Genomic DNA, 16,587 nt, shown 5'->3' on the forward strand with positions numbered 1-16,587 from the left:
TATAGGCATTCACGAGTTTAAAAATTTATTGGATGATCTTAATGTACCACGTGAATTTATTGCTACCCCCATAGTCAAATCACATAGCAAAGTTAAAAAATCACAAAGTCCAACACTAGTAACAAATATTTTTAAAAACTGGAAAGAATATAAAATGTAAATAAAAATGGGAAAATTGTCAAAATTATATTATGATTACACGAATCCTGCTTCTTTATCAAGTATTAAAACATTACAAACAAAAACAAAATTATCAAAAAAGAAAATTAAAAATTGGTTAGCATCTCAAGATGCATATACATTACATGCACCAGCACGTAAAGTGTTTGAACGTAAACAATATTATGTTAGTGCACCAAATGAAACATTACAAATGGATTTAGCAGATATGCAAAATATTGCCAAGTATAACAAAATTTATAAGTATATATTATGTTGTATTGATATTTTTTCACGGTATGCGTATTGTGTTCCATTGAAAACAAAAACAGGTCCTGAAATGGCAAAAGCAATCAAAAAAAATTTAAAAAATTTTAAACTACCCGTGTTTAATGTCCAAACGGATTTAGGTACAGAATTTTATAATCGACATGTAAAACGTTTATTTAAAGAATACGAAATTAATCATTATAGTGTACATTCAGAAATTAAATGTGCATTAGCTGAACGGTTTATAAGAACATTAAAAGAAAAATTGTATCGTTATTTTACGGCTAAAAATACATACCGATATATAGATGTGTTAGATCAATTTGTAAAAAATTATAATAATTCCTATCATAGTAGTATTAAAATGGCACCGGCAAATGTAAATTACTCTAATGTTGATCAAGTTTTGAATACGTTATACGGTAATAAAACAAATAAAAAGAAATTAACATGTAAATTTCATCCTGGTGATTATGTGCGTGTTAGTAAATATAAACATAAATTAGAAAAGGGATATTTACCAAAATGGTCACAAGAAATTTTTATTGTTGAAAAATGTATTCCGACAAATCCTATTACATATAAATTAAAAGATTGGAATGATGAAAAAATTAAAGGAATATTTTACACAGAAGAATTACAAAAAGTAAATGTAAATTCAAACAAAACATTTTTAATTGAAAAAGTACTAAAACGAAAAAAAAATATGTTGTATGTAAAGTGGTTGGGATATCCATCAAGTATGAATTCATGGATTAAAACAAATTCTGTTCAGTCTTCAAAATGAGTTCAATGATAGAACATGATTTCTATGTTACTCTTCCTTCAAATGCTAGTAGTGAAATTTTTACTAATAATACAACTGCTTCATTTATAGTAAAGTTAGCACAACCTATTCACTTATGTGAAGGAGAATGGTATGTTGCCTTAACGCAACTTAATGTACCTTTTAGTTTTTATAATGTGGGTAAAAATGAAAAAATTGTAATTGAAACCATCGTTAATGATGAACTTGAAATTGTACATGTTGATATTACACCAGGATACTATACTTCTATTACATCCATTTTAGAAATGATTCCTGAAGAATTACGCATGTTAAAATATTATAAAAATAAAAATCAAGTTGGAATTAGACATTCTTTAAAATTAAAAGATTTTTGTGTTATTGCAATGACACGTGGGTTACAACATCTACTTGGATTTATAATTGAAAATACAACAGAATTTACAGATGCTGTTTTTGTAAAACCAGTTAATGAAGATATTCCAACCCTAACACGTGCAAAATTTCCATGCAATTTAGAATATAATATACCAAACGTTTTTAATGTTTGTGTTGATATTGTAAAACAACAAGAAAATATTGGACCAGTACTTCGTAAAGTTAGTGCATATAATATTGAGCACGGAGATGCAAAATGTTTTCTATTTCACACACCACAATATGTTAAAGTTGTAAAATCTTATTTTAACACGATTGAAGTAAACTTAAAAGATGAGCACGGAATAAAATTGCCATTTCAATTTGGAACTTCAAACTTAACACTTCATTTTAAACGAAAATGATTTCTGAAAGTATTGATGATAGTTTTTACATTACACTTGTATCAAACGCAAGTACTGATGTATATCCTACAAATAGTCCAACACATTTTATTAATCAACTAAAAAATAATATTCAATTATCAGAAACCGATTGGCATGTAGGATTAAGTGAATTACATGTTCCTTTAACATGTTATAATGTTAATGATGGAGAAAATGTCATGTGGTATAAAATAAAAAATGAAGAAGCACAAAAAGGGAAAATTGTAAGTGGATATTATCACTCTGCACATCATATCATTGATGAATTAAATAAAATATCAAAAGACATAAAATTTTCTATATCAAATATTGTACAAGTAGATTGTACTGATCGTGTTGAATCGGCCTTATTATCAGCAACATTAGCAATGCAATTAGGACTCCGTCAACATAAAGATCTTGTTTTGTATAAACGTGGATTTAAACAACCATATGTTGATATTGGATATCCTCATCAAATTTTTATTTATACTGATATCATACAATATCAGTTTCTAGGTGATACAAAAGCACCTTTATTACGTATTGCAACAATATCAAATGTAAAATACGGTAAAGTAAAAACATTAACATTTCAAGATATTCATTATCTTCCACTTGCAAAGTTTTCATTTAACAGTATTGAAATACTATTAAAAGACCATGCAGGACGAAATTTGCCATTTCGTTCTGGGACACTAAGTGTTACACTTCATTTTAAGCGCTCTCCTAATAAAAAGTAATTAATTAATTATATTTTAAAAAATGAAATTTAGACGACATTACGGACATGGTATCCCATACTTTTCAGGACCTGTATATCAACGGGGACATGGTATAGGTAGTTTCTTCCAAGGATTATTTCGTTTTGCATTACCATTTCTTAAACAGGGTGCAAAAACTTTAGGTCGACAAGCATTACAAACGGGAATACAAGTAGCGGGTGATGTATTAGAAGATAAACCATTTAAAGAATCTGTTCGTGCACGTGTAAAACAAGCTGGTGAAACATTAAAGACAAAAGCTGCTAACAAAGTTGGTCAGTTATTAACTGGAAGTGGTAAGAGACGGCCACGCAAGCGTAAAGCTCCGGCAATTATTCGTTTTGGACCTCCAACTAAACGTAAGCGTACAAACAAAAGCAAAAGCAAAAGAAAAGTAAAAAGAAAAATAAGTCGTGTTACAGATATATTTTCATAATGGCACTACTTAATTCAAACAGTGTGGAATGTTGTACCAACGATTTCGATTTATTTAGTACTCCAATGACACAAACTGCAATTGAATCTTGCTTTAATGCTGAATACCGTCCAATTTCAACATTAAGTTCTGATGGACCTATTGAATTTTTTATTCCCGGTGAAACAGGAGAATTTATTCATACTGCATATCTTTATCTTTACGTACGTTGTAAAATTACAAAACCTGATGATACAGCATTAGCTGACACTGATGTTGTAGCACCAACAAATAATTTCCTACATTCATTATTTAGTCAAATTGACATTTCATTAAATGATAAATTAATTACTTCTTCATCAGGATTTTATCCTTATCGTGCGTACCTTGAAACATTATTAAATTATTCCCGTGATGCTTCTGATACACATTTGAAATTAGGTATGTGGTATAAAGATACCGCTAAACAATTTGATACCATAGGTAATGCTAATGTCGGTTTTCAACAACGTGCTAATTATATTAAAAATAGTAAATCGTTTGAAATGTATGGTCGTCTGTATACAGATATTGCTGGATTACCAAGAGCACTTGTAAATAAAGTAGGTCTTCGTATAAAATTACATCGTAGTAAAGATGCTTTTTGTTTATTATCTCCTGTAAATACTTCTTATAAAGTAAAACTTGAAGATGTTACTCTACATATACGTCGCATTGATGTTGCACCTCATTTGGCAATGGAAATTAATACTAATATGAATCATGAAACAACAAAATATCCCCTTACAAGAGTACAAACAAGATCGTATACTATTCCTGCAAACGTTAATTCATACAATCTTGATAATATTTTTCTGGGTAACGTACCTAAAGGTGTTGTTATCGGGTTTGTTTCCAATTCGGCATTTAATGGAAAATCTGAACTAAATCCATTTCATTTTCAACACTTTAACGTTAACAAACTGCAGCTACAAGTTGGATCAAAATCTTTTCCTCCCAGTCCCCTCACCCCCGATTTTAAAAACAATTTGTACCTTCTAAGTTACCATTCTCTGTTTTCCGGTACTGGTTTATATTATAAAGATGATGCACATACTATTACTCCTGAAGAATATCCACACGGTTATACTCTTTATGCATTTATTCTATCACCTACAGCAACATTAGATGACTGCACTTGGGACCTTGTGCGTGATGCGCCTGTAAATGTTAAAGTTTCCTTTTCTGAAAATTTAACTGAGCCTATAACATGTATTGTTTACGCTCAGTTTGATTCATTAATTCAAATTGATAAAGATAGAAATATATATACTGATAATACTTTTTAAAAGTATCATTTTAATAAAAGAAGTATAACTGTTCACTTCTAAGCATATGAATTACATGCGCCCTACTGGTACAAAGTGTGTTAAACATTGTATATTGTAATATTTTTGCTTGATTATTCAAAGAGTTGCAAGGTATCATACTATGAAGTTTCTCAAAAGTATTTTTTATGCGTTAGCACCATTCATCGTTATTGGAAAAGTTATAAAAAATCTGTCATGAATATTTTAAACATATTATTTCGTTTTATGAGAATATTCCATATACTCCACTAGGTCTTCCAACATATACGCGTATAAAGTGATGTAAAGTGAAGTGAAGTGATGTAAATTTAAAAAACAAAAGTTATGTACACGGATGATTTAATAAAAGTGTTACTTCGTGATAAACTTACTGGTGCAAATGTGCATGGCATTTATCCTATTGATAGAATACCAAAAACTGTGCAACCACCGGCTGGACTTATTATAAATTTAAGCAATTCATCTTCAGGTGGCACACATTGGGTGTGTGTATTCATTGATGAAAATCAAAGAGGATACTATTTCGATAGCTTAGCTTTACCACTTCCAAAAGAAATAAAAACTTTTTTAAATAAAAATTGTAAAATATATTTTACAAATAGTTCCGCATATCAAGATGATAATTCAATCTTGTGTGGACAATTTGTGTTGTACTTTCTGCATCATATTGTACGAAAGAAAAGCTTTCAAGAATGTTTAAATTTATTCAGAAAAAATAATCTTAACCAAAATGATAAAATTGTATTCAATCATGTATGCAATATAATGAAAAAGAAAAACAAGTAGATTAGTTTAATAAATTTTTTATTTACAATTTAAAATCTTGTATTTTTATTTACAAGAACATATCATTTCCTTTTTTACAACTTTGCAAATGCATTAGTTAATGTTATAGTACGTTGAAACTTCCACCAATAACATAACTGTTGTGCATTACGAAATGCACATCCTGATTTTTTCTCAAGTTTAATATTTTGTTCATGAAAAGTACAATAATCATTAAATACGTTTGCATGCATTGTGTTTAATGGTGGACACTGTTTACTTTCCAAATCAATAACATTAGCTAGTGCAAAAATATTTTTAATCCAAAGTGTTTTTTCTGCACCTTTACAATAAAAGGTTGCATCTTGTTTACAAAGTTGATATATAAGGTTACGTATGTGTGATACAGTATAACCGCATTTATCATTCCAAGTTAATCCATGTAAGTTTAATGTTAACCATTCAATTTGTTTTTGACAACCTAATGGAAGTATATTGTATTCTACTGGTGATTTTATTAAACAATGCAAATTTACTGTATCATCACACGCAGTTAAACAAAATTCACGTATAATAAATTCATGATTTGAAATCTTAAAACCTTGTATGTCAATAATGTATTCATTAACACATGGTGAAATTTTATGTTTACGTTCTAAGAAAAATGGTATAATTTGTCCAACAAATTCAGTGTTCTTTAAACAATCACGCACTTTGCGTGTAAAGTTTATACTTGAAATTTCACTATGGTGTTCTTCAAACACTTCAAATAAATCAATAAGAGTTATATCGTTGGATAAATATCCTACAGCGAAAGTTCCAATATCATCGTGAAATAAACATTGATGTTCAAGATGCAGCAAAGATTCTTCACATGAAATATTATTATTAAAACGTAAGTATGCACTTATAGTTTTTAAAACACAAACTTCACTAATATGTTCTTCACTACATGATACACAAAAATTATTTTCGAAATACATCATGTACAGTACGTTTTCTTAACACACTTCACTATATTCGTTCGATCTGTCTTTTTCAAGAAAAATACTTAAAAGTTCTTTTCGTACATTCACATCCACTGATAGTTCACCAAATCTAATATTAAAATAATCTCTTGTTAATGGTGTAATAACTGTATGTGTTTCTGCATAAATGTCAAATAATTCCTCCTGTACACGAGGATTCACTAACACAGACCAAACACGAATGTCTAAAACGTCATCATTACAATAAAAGCATTCATGCGACCATTCACATGTATCATGCCAATAACATGCATAGCATATTAAATAGTCATTTGGTTTCCATTTCAGTATACAATCTCTTACACAGTTCACATCCACATAGTTAACACCACATTCACAGTTCCAACTTAATTCTGATAAATCAGGTGAACATGGCGGCGTATCCACATTTGATACCACTTCGTCATTTGATTCCGCCTCAAAATCTGAGTTATCTTGCGAAAATTCATACACTTCATTATCTATTTCAGCCTCACTATCACTTGCATAAACTTTTATATTATCGTTTTCATATCTTTCTAATTCATTTTCATCAAATGTACAATCTGGAGAATCTGGATATTCATTCTCAGCGTTTAACTTATGCTTCACATCAACGTCTTCTACAAACTGACGGTTCTCCATCGCTAACAAAACTATACATGTCTATTTTTTAAAACCAATATTTAAATAAAAATTTCAAATGACGTCATGCGCTCGCGCCCGCGCACGCGGGTATTTTCCGTTCGCGCCCCCGCGCCTTCCCGCGCCGCGTCCGCCTTTCCGCCGCCGCCGGGTTAAAAATCTTTTTATAACAATCCGGTATTGTTCAACACCTAAATTATTATTCTTTAACGCATACAGCTGCAAGGTTTCTCTTTTATTATTCTTTATACCCTTGTTCAACGATTTTCCCAAGGTTTCTCTTTTATTATTTTAAAACATACACCTGCAAGGTTTCTCTTTTATTATTCTTTATAATAAGCTTCACATTGTTCAACAAGTTTCCAATGCTTTTTTTAAAAATCATTTATCTTTTCAACTTTGACATCTTTTATTATTCTCTTTTATGTCAATACTATACATACAATAGTACAACAACCATTGTCTGTCATCATATGTCATTTAAACAATAGTGTATTTCTATACAACTATACTCTCTACCCATTCTTTGAAGGACCACCCGCTGGTGCTTCACTATTATGAATACAATAGGTTTCTATTGTTATAACAAAGGACCCCTGGGTCAAAGGAATGTTTACATATCCCACCAAACCTACTCAGGTTTCTTTAATCATACATTGCAGGACGTAACCAAAACATATCCATGCATCGTATCACTGAAGCGTTTTGTATTTTGTATATTAAAGTGTTCAAAAATATTTATCATATTCGCATTTGTTCATGTGATCTCAGATTCAATTTCCGGTGGAACATACATGAGAAAATTGAAAACTGAAACAATATGAAAATAGTATTTAAAAGTCAGGAAATTAATATTAAAACTTTAGCTATCTATTGGGACTGTAAGGCTATAGTTAAATTAACCCACACGTTTCGTGAAGATATATTAAGTCGTTATTGTTTATTTACTATAAGCTACCAGATACATCCTCAGAGGCCACTTTACACTGTAATAATCAACAGATGAAAACATTGGGAAAGGAATGGAAGGAAGGTCTCCAGAGCCTTAGATCAAGGTACTAACCTAGCATTTGCCCAGTATAACTGAGGAACAACCCTGGAAGATCCTCAGTCAGGATACTGGTCTCCGAATTCGAACCCGGTATAATCCAATTGCGAAACAAGAATCCTAACAAGTAGCCTGAGCTCACTCCGTATTATTATTATTATTTAATTAACGTAATGTTCTAAAATTAGTGCAAATTAAACCCTACTTTCTTTATTGCTGATGATATAGTTAATAAGCCTACATGAGACATCAGTCTCCCATTAAATAGGCCTTGCTCAAGAAAGAATACCAGAACTGGAATTCAGGAAGCGGGGGTGAAGAGATTAATGAGGATGAGGAAACTATGTGCGATGCAAAAACTGAGAAATTATGACTTCATAACAGATATATTCACTTACATACGTCAATTAATATTTCTCTGATACAGGGCACTCTACTTTCTATAGTGGCAGGAAAATGGCCCGCTTTTGTAAACAAACAAATTAAGCACGTGCATATAGGCGCAATATCCGTGCAAAGAAACATAGGTAAAACTAGAAAAAAAATAGGGAAAGCGAGGGGAAAGTGATAAAACGCCATTCAGCTTTTAAAAAAAAGCTGAAAATAACTTAGAGCTACGAAAGACGCGAGGCGAATTTTATTGAAATGATTGTTTTTCCTTAGTGATTAGTTGTGCTAACTATGAACATGAATTAAAAAGAAAACAAGTAGCTAGCTCTGAGTTTCGCAAACTGGTTGAAAAGAAAATATTGGAAAAATTTAATAATAAAGAAGGCATTTATGATAATTAAGACAAATTAAATTCTTGGCACGACAGTCCTTTGGTTCCTACCATCGGGCTTACGTTCATTTGAAGCGGGATTTGAATCCAAGACATTTACAGTAAAAGGATCCACAGCCTAATGCCGCAGACCACTCGACTATGGCTGTCGGGTTTTCTCGGCTAATCTGTAGCACATTTACAGTAACTGATTATTTTAAAAGTTGCTCCTAAATACTGACAATCTAAGTTTTATGTATCAAATATTTCCTGCGATAATACCATACACTCTCCGACTTCTATAGACGAAAAGCTATAGTTACCCACATTATCTAATACAGAAATAAGTTCTGATTCTCTAATAGCTGCTGATGGTGATAGTCAAGGTTCACCGAAGCATGATCCCAAACCCAAACTGAGATATTGATGTCACTGGAACGCCTGAAAAGTCATTGTGGGTAAGTGAATTGCCCACTTGTCAGGATGAAGGGCGATGGTGATGTGAAATGCAGGGCTGTCAGAGGTACTACTTATAATAATTGGATTTGTAATATTCTATGTTGCCGTAAACCCTCTTCAAGAAGATAACTGTTAATTTTAGCTTTGAAAATGTTACATAAAGAGTTTTATTGCTATCATTAGGTTGCATATAAATCTCTTTATTCCGGAATTATCGGATTTATTTTACCGCTTAACTTTCACATCTCTTCTGATTTACGAATATTTAAATCACGATTATCCCCTTAAGGTCAATTAGTGATATTTTAACTTATTTCGAACTAACTATGTATATGGCTAGTCTTGTTATATGGGAATAATTGAGACTAGAAGCAGTCTACAGGCTACGTTCAAAAGAATCTTGTCCGACTTCCTGATAAACCACGTCTTTCAGCAAGGTGAATTGTGGCAATCCGATACTAACATGAGGAAATCTTCCGGTTCAAGTGAAAGCTTCCATAAGAATCAGCACCCTAATCAGTGGTATGTGCCTTGCTAATTTTTCTCCAATGTGAAAGTACCTAACTTTATTGTTAAAAATGAAAAGGTTTTTTATTTCAAACAAGTTGTCATTACAGTTTTCATATTTGAACACAACACTCATAAAAAGTCATGTTAAAGCGCGACTTACTCCTGAAAAAGAATATTTATCTGTTTTTAATTTCTCGTGTTCCTCAAACTACATGCGAAATTAGTGCAAGTGCCTTCCGCTCGCATTACCTAGGTACAAACGCAATGGCGTATTTAGGGGAGAGGCTTCCGGGCTTAAGCCCCCCCCCGAAATCTTACTTACTATAGTAAACTATATGAAATATCTTGCAGAATTTTCACATTTTCAGGCAAAGCCTCCCCCCGAAACAAAATCGTAAATACGCCACTGTACAAACGGCTACGATCTTGGTACTAGCACATGTTTCGGTTTCCAGATCTCAAATATTTATATTTCAGCCTGATTCTGCTGAATCCGAAATTTCAAATCTAGATAAGAGGCACCAAAATTCATAGTTTATTCTCGGTGCTCATATTGTGATTTACTAAATAATTATTAAATCTAATTGTAGGGTATACATTTGATATTTTGAGCAGACTGAGCAAGATAATATACGTAAAAAGTAGTCAATACTTGTCTTAACTGTTTATGTTTTCTTAACTGTCAATGAAATAGGTGCATTGAGGAATTTTAAATATTCATCTCGGTCCTGCAACCGAGTGGAACTAGATTCGACATTCGAACTCTCATCCGGATCATTTTTTTTTCTTAAGTAAGCCAAACATTTGATCTTTAGAGTAGAATGAAGGAAACAAATAGACTTGCCAATATTCGTCTTAATTTTATGTTCTCTTCTTCACTGTCAGGACTTCGTGAAATTACTTTCGGCGAATTTTAGATATTCAAGTTTATCATAATTTGGATGGGATGTGGGTTTGGATAAGAATCAAGATCCGAGATCCGGATCTCGGATCCAGATCCGAATTTCGAACCCAGATCCGAGATCCGAATCCAGATCCGAAATTCGACGTCCGGATCCAGATCCGAGATCCGGATCCAGATCCGAAATCCGAGATCCGGATCCAGATCCGAGATCCGGATCCAGATCCGAAATCCGAGATCCGGACCCAGATCCGAGATCCGAATCCAGATCCGAGATTCGAAGTCCGGATCCAGATCCGAGATCCGGATCCAGATCCGAAATCCGAGATCCGGACCCAGATCCGAGATCCGGATCCAGATCCGAAATACGAGATCCGGATCCAGATCCGAAATACGAGATCCGGACCCAGATCCGAGATCCGGATCCAGATCCGAGATCCGGATCCAAAGGATCCGGACCCAATTAGATCCGGATCTTCGGATCCGGCCAGATCCGGATCCGGCCATCCCTAGTACAAAGCCGTGCGGTTCAAAAGTAAAAGTGTACGATTTGGAGCTACATGATACCAACGATACAACGCATTTGGTAATATCAGACAGCGATGAGTCATTTGCAAGAAACAAAAAGCCGCTGGGGTCTGTGGTATTCGAGAATGCGTTTTCGAATCGTTAACTCCCGCAGCGAGCGCGACTTAGGTGGCTTCTCGGTAATTTTACTTTCGCCAGAGTTTTAAATCATACTGTGAAACAGTCAGGGTTTCCACGTCTTTTCTTACTAGGTCCAGGTCTAGACTTCCAATACTCTGCACAAAGCATGTTCCAAGCAGCTGTTTCTTACTAAAATCCACTTGCCTTCTTTCTTTTTTTTTCTTCTTCTTTCTTTAGACATCTTTTAAACAGTAGGCGATCTATTGTTCCGAAACGCACCAAACACGTTCGAGCCGAGGTTTACTGCGCTTTTTTTTTTTTTTTTTTATCGCTTTCGCATTTGCAGCGCATTGTGATTAGCCATCCACATTTAAATACATGGTCAGCGTATTCCAAGGGTACGCATGAGAAATAAAAACGCGTAGTAAACGCTTCAAATAGCCGCCTACTAAGTTTTCCAAACTTTAGCCCTTCCGCTCTTATCCCCCCTCCTTCCCCCGCAGAAACACTCACCCAAACACCATTGGCCGCTTAGAAATTAAAGAAAATACCATGACAATATAAGGTTTTTGTATTTTTGCGGAAGAGAATCGCTCGTTTGACTTTTCTACATGCTTTAAAAATTAGATCTACAGATTTGAATTTAATGATATACGCTTGTATCTAAATATTGAAAAAAAAAGTGAACTTCTAAAATAGAATTGTATTACAGACTAGTATTGCTGATTTAGTAGTTATGGAAAAATTGGCTTCGGGTATTATGGAAAAATTGGCTTCGGGTATAAGTTACAAATTCAGCTGTTACTTAATTTACATTGCTTCCGGAGACAAATGCTAAGTCTCCTTTAAGATATGCTCACGAATTCACTAAATAACCCAGCCAAAAAAAAAAAAAAAAAATCTTCGTCTTAAATTAATAAATACAATTCACACTCAGATGTTTTAACACTTTCCTTTTTTAACTATTAGTTTTCCTTTCGCTCAACCCTTTAATTTATTTAAAGAAAGAAAAAACTACTCAAATGTGAATGGAAATGCTTCCCCAAAAGAGAAAACAAACTTCAAGATATGAACAATGGAGTTAAAAGAGGTCTAAACAAAGGGACATTAGAAACCTTTTCCTGTTGGAAATTGTCGTGCACTTCTTGTCGTCCAAAACGCAAAGCGAGGGAAAAGCGAGAGCCATACAATACTTCTCAAATGCAAAGGAAGGAAAGACAAGAAAGGAAGAAAAGGGTCAGAGTTGATGGTTAATTGGGGAGTCTCCAGGGAATAGAAGAAGTCTTGACGCCAGCTTCCAGGATGCTGACGACGTGGTAATTGGCTTTCCAGTTCCCAAGTACGAGCTCTGCTTACAAAAGGGTTGGAGGAGGTTGGGGGGGGGGGGGGGGAGCAGAGAAATGCTTGACGTTGTTGTCCCGTTCTTTCTTTATTTTGTCCATGAAGAAATATATATATTTTTTAAAGGGTGCTAGACTAATAAAGGGTTCTCTAGTTGCAGAAAACAAAAATAGTACTTTCAAGCACATAACTTTTATTCTGAAAGAAAATAATGTACATTATTAAGAAAGTTTGTTAACTCTGCCTACAGTTTCTGTCATTCGTTAAATATTACTAAAATATATAAAAAATAATAAATATTAATATGTTTATATGTTAGGAACAGCAATAAGCTAGAAACAACTCACTTCAAATTCTGTAATGTCAAGTACACGGAAAGAAATTAAAAATCTTTGACTTAAAATAAGTACCACCAGCACAGAAAGCATGGACCACTTGGCCATAGAGAAGGACATGGATTTTATGATTCATTAGGGAGATTAGTCTCTCTTTATTACGGAAGGGCATAACCAGGGACGTACGCAGGAATTTATTTCGGGAGAGGTCTAAAGCGTTTCGAGGGGATCCAAATATAAATTGAGGCTAAATTATATGAAAATTTCTAAAATTACCCCTAAAAATAGACTACACTTTAAAAAAGTCGGGATTTCGGAGGGGGAGTCCGGACCCCCATGACCCACCCCTGCGTACGCCCCTGGGCATAACGTTTAATAATATTAATAATAATTTAATTTGAAAATAATTTATTGACACAACAGCAATCAACCTCTACTGCGGCAAAAGAAGAAAAAAATGCGCATGCAATACTGGTTACATCATAGTACTATACATAGGATTATACATTGTAATATAAAGATGCAAATGAAGCTCAAATATTAAAAATAGAAGAAAGAATAACAATATGTAAATAAGAAAACAGATAATTACTGAATATGTAGTTGAAAGAAAAATTAAACAAAGACTAAAATGGTTGTTCCATAACACTCATAAAATCAAAACTCGCATAGTAAAACTTTACAACAGATGACCTTCAGAAATACCAAAGTAAAAAACAAACATGTGTATTTGTTTAGAATTATTAAGGGTTCATACAAGTGATGAAAAAGTACACTATATATATATTGGCGGATCCAGGATATGATCAAGGGAGGGGCTAAACCATAGTTTGCAGCTTTATCCAGTGTAAAGCAGGATTGAAGCCCATTGTATCCAGTGTATACGTGAGCGTCAAGGGGGGCTATAGCCCTCGCCTATATATATATATATATATATATATATATATATATATATATATATACAATAACCAATAAAAATACAAAAAAATAAGACTATCAATTACAAAGATAAAAGTACTGAGAAATTTTATACATTATTTGAAAAATTAAAAAAAAATAATTTACACACTTTCTTGAAACTCTTGAAACACATGAAGAACAGGGTGAAAATTATTAGCTGTTTCTATACTTCCATATATTGAAGACCTAATTAAGTACTTACTCATAAACGGAACAAAATTCCTAATGTTTCTGTGAGGAATTCTTATCGAAAATAAGTTCTCCAGAACAAAATCTCCATGCAGAATTAAATGAAAAATTTCAAGTCAAAGAGTCAACGCCTATCAGAGAGAAGGGTAAGATTAAGATCCGCTCTTATGTCTGACAATCTCGACCCTCTTATTTCTTTAAATTTCTATTTTAACCAGATTAGAAATGAAATGAACTGACTTAATTGATGAACTAAAATACCTTGCTTCACTATTTCAAATTATCGTACAATATTCAGAATGAGACTTGACATTACACATGTAGAGAATTTTACAGGTGTTAATATTAGTAAAATGGTCTTTCCTAGCAGGGGCGCCGGAACCGGGGGGGCAAGGGGGCAGTTGCCCCTCCTGAAATTTTCAGACGGGGCAAGATACTCGTTTTGCCTCCTCACTTTCAGACTGTTAAAACATCACACAACACTGACTGTAAGAACTAAATTTTGCTTTTTATGGTAATGTGGAAAAATTCTCTATTCCAGATTCATATTTCTCTTAGAAACAAGGGAGGGCACTTTTTCTGCCCCCATGTTAGACAGAAAGAGTTAGGAAAAATAATCGAAAATTCTCTTTATTTCCATTGGGGTACATTCTCAAAACACTGTAAATTCTTTAAAAATTGTTGTTTAAATAATCGTAAGTCTGCAATATGAAACGAGTCGTCGAGCGAGATTTTAAAGTTTGAAAAATATAACAGTTTAAATGAGTAACACGACATTTAGGGCCTAAATACATTTCCCATAAAGTTAATGTTTTTACAAACAATATGCAGAATGCAGTAACTTTTATAGTGAGGAGGAAAAACGTATAAGGTAGGATTAATAATTCAGAGGACATGAAAAATGCGAACTCCATTGTCGTTCCGTTCGTTTAACGCTTTCACTACAATTTTTTTCGGAGTGAGAAACATTAATATATGGCTACTTTGTTTCCAAACACACACACACACACATACACACATACACACACACACACACACACACACACACATATATATATATATATATATATATATATATATATATATATATATATATATATATATATATATATATAACATAACATTTTCCGCCGTTTCGTTTTTCGCTGTGGAAAGGGTTGGGACATTATGTATTCCACTGATATTTTTACGTGGGACCTATATGTCCCAGTGGTAGTGACATGAATGATCATCGTGTATTTTCAATATTGATACGTATATTGTCCAAAAGTTAAAAAAAAAAAGGGTCGTATTTATGATTTCAAATATTTTACATTTCGGCATTCTTTCCCAAATGATAGTACATGCAACCATTGCTTCATCACTAGCACATTGTTCCTTGCTTTCATTGTTCACGTTCACTTCCACTACTGTTTATTTGATAATGTTCATAACAATTCTATGAACCATTACCAGGTTTCTCTTTACTAGTGGAACATCGATTCATAGCAGTAACATGCGGTAAATTACCACGGGTCCTCCGAGAATGTATCGTGGGACACATATGTCCCAGTGGTAGTGAAAGGTTTAAGATATGAGTGCAGAAACAGAATACCTGTTTCAGCTCTCCTTTCAGACCAAGTTCGTAAAGAAGAATAAGGAAGACAGTCACTGCTTATAATAACCAGTAGTCTTAGATATTTAACTCTCAGTGGTGAAGCAATCAGTGGACATTTGCATAGTACGGATAATTTGATGTCGCTCCTGGCTGAAAGAAAAATGCATGTGCCTGTTCTCAATCAATGGATTAATCGGCGAGATAACTGGCTTAGTGCTGATTGAAAGAATGAAATGTTAAAGATTATGGGACATGCAATATAGAGAGACTTGGTAGCAGAAGTTAAAGAGTCTCCATTTTATGCAATCATAGCCGACTCCACGACTGACATTTCAAAGAAAGAACAGTTGTCTGTTGTCTCTCTATGCGCTGTATTGACTCTGATTAATCAAACCCAACAAAATATTTATGGGAATGATCACCCCACATGGCACAAACAGAATTCACGATCAAAGATATTCTAACGAAACTTAACCTGAATGCAGAAAATATATGCGAATAGTGTCATGATGGTGCAGCTGTTATGTCAGGACGAGTGAATGGTGTGCAGAAGATAATTTCGACTCAACATCCGAAAGCTGTATACATTCATTGCAATAATCATGCATTAGATCTTCCATTGCAGGAAGTAGCACGAAAATGCGAATCTTTGTGTGACGTACGGGCCATAGTGAAAGACGTTTGAAACCTCAATCTGGGTTCTGCAAAACGATAGACAACATACGCTGACATTGTTCTTGAACCCTGTAAAACTATCAACGAAAGTAATCCTAAATATTTACTGCCTCTTTGTCCTACTCGCTGGTGTGTTAGGCGAAAATCTCTAAGCAGATTTCAATCTACTACAAACGAATTCAAATCACGTTGGAAAAGAACCATCAGTAATACAAGTGGTC

At 33.5% G+C, this 16,587-nt stretch overlaps 1 pseudogene; it reads right to left on the bottom strand.

Annotated features, from left to right (window-relative positions):
• LOC145666173 (NADH-ubiquinone oxidoreductase chain 4 pseudogene) overlaps window positions 1–16,587 on the bottom strand; it is a 287,501-nt pseudogene that overhangs the window by 230,832 nt on the left and 40,082 nt on the right.

This window comes from Thermobia domestica, chromosome 12, assembly GCF_964235325.1.
Source record: "Thermobia domestica chromosome 12, izTheDome1.hap1.1, whole genome shotgun sequence".
In the NCBI taxonomy this organism is placed as follows: domain Eukaryota; kingdom Metazoa; phylum Arthropoda; class Insecta; order Zygentoma; family Lepismatidae; genus Thermobia; species Thermobia domestica.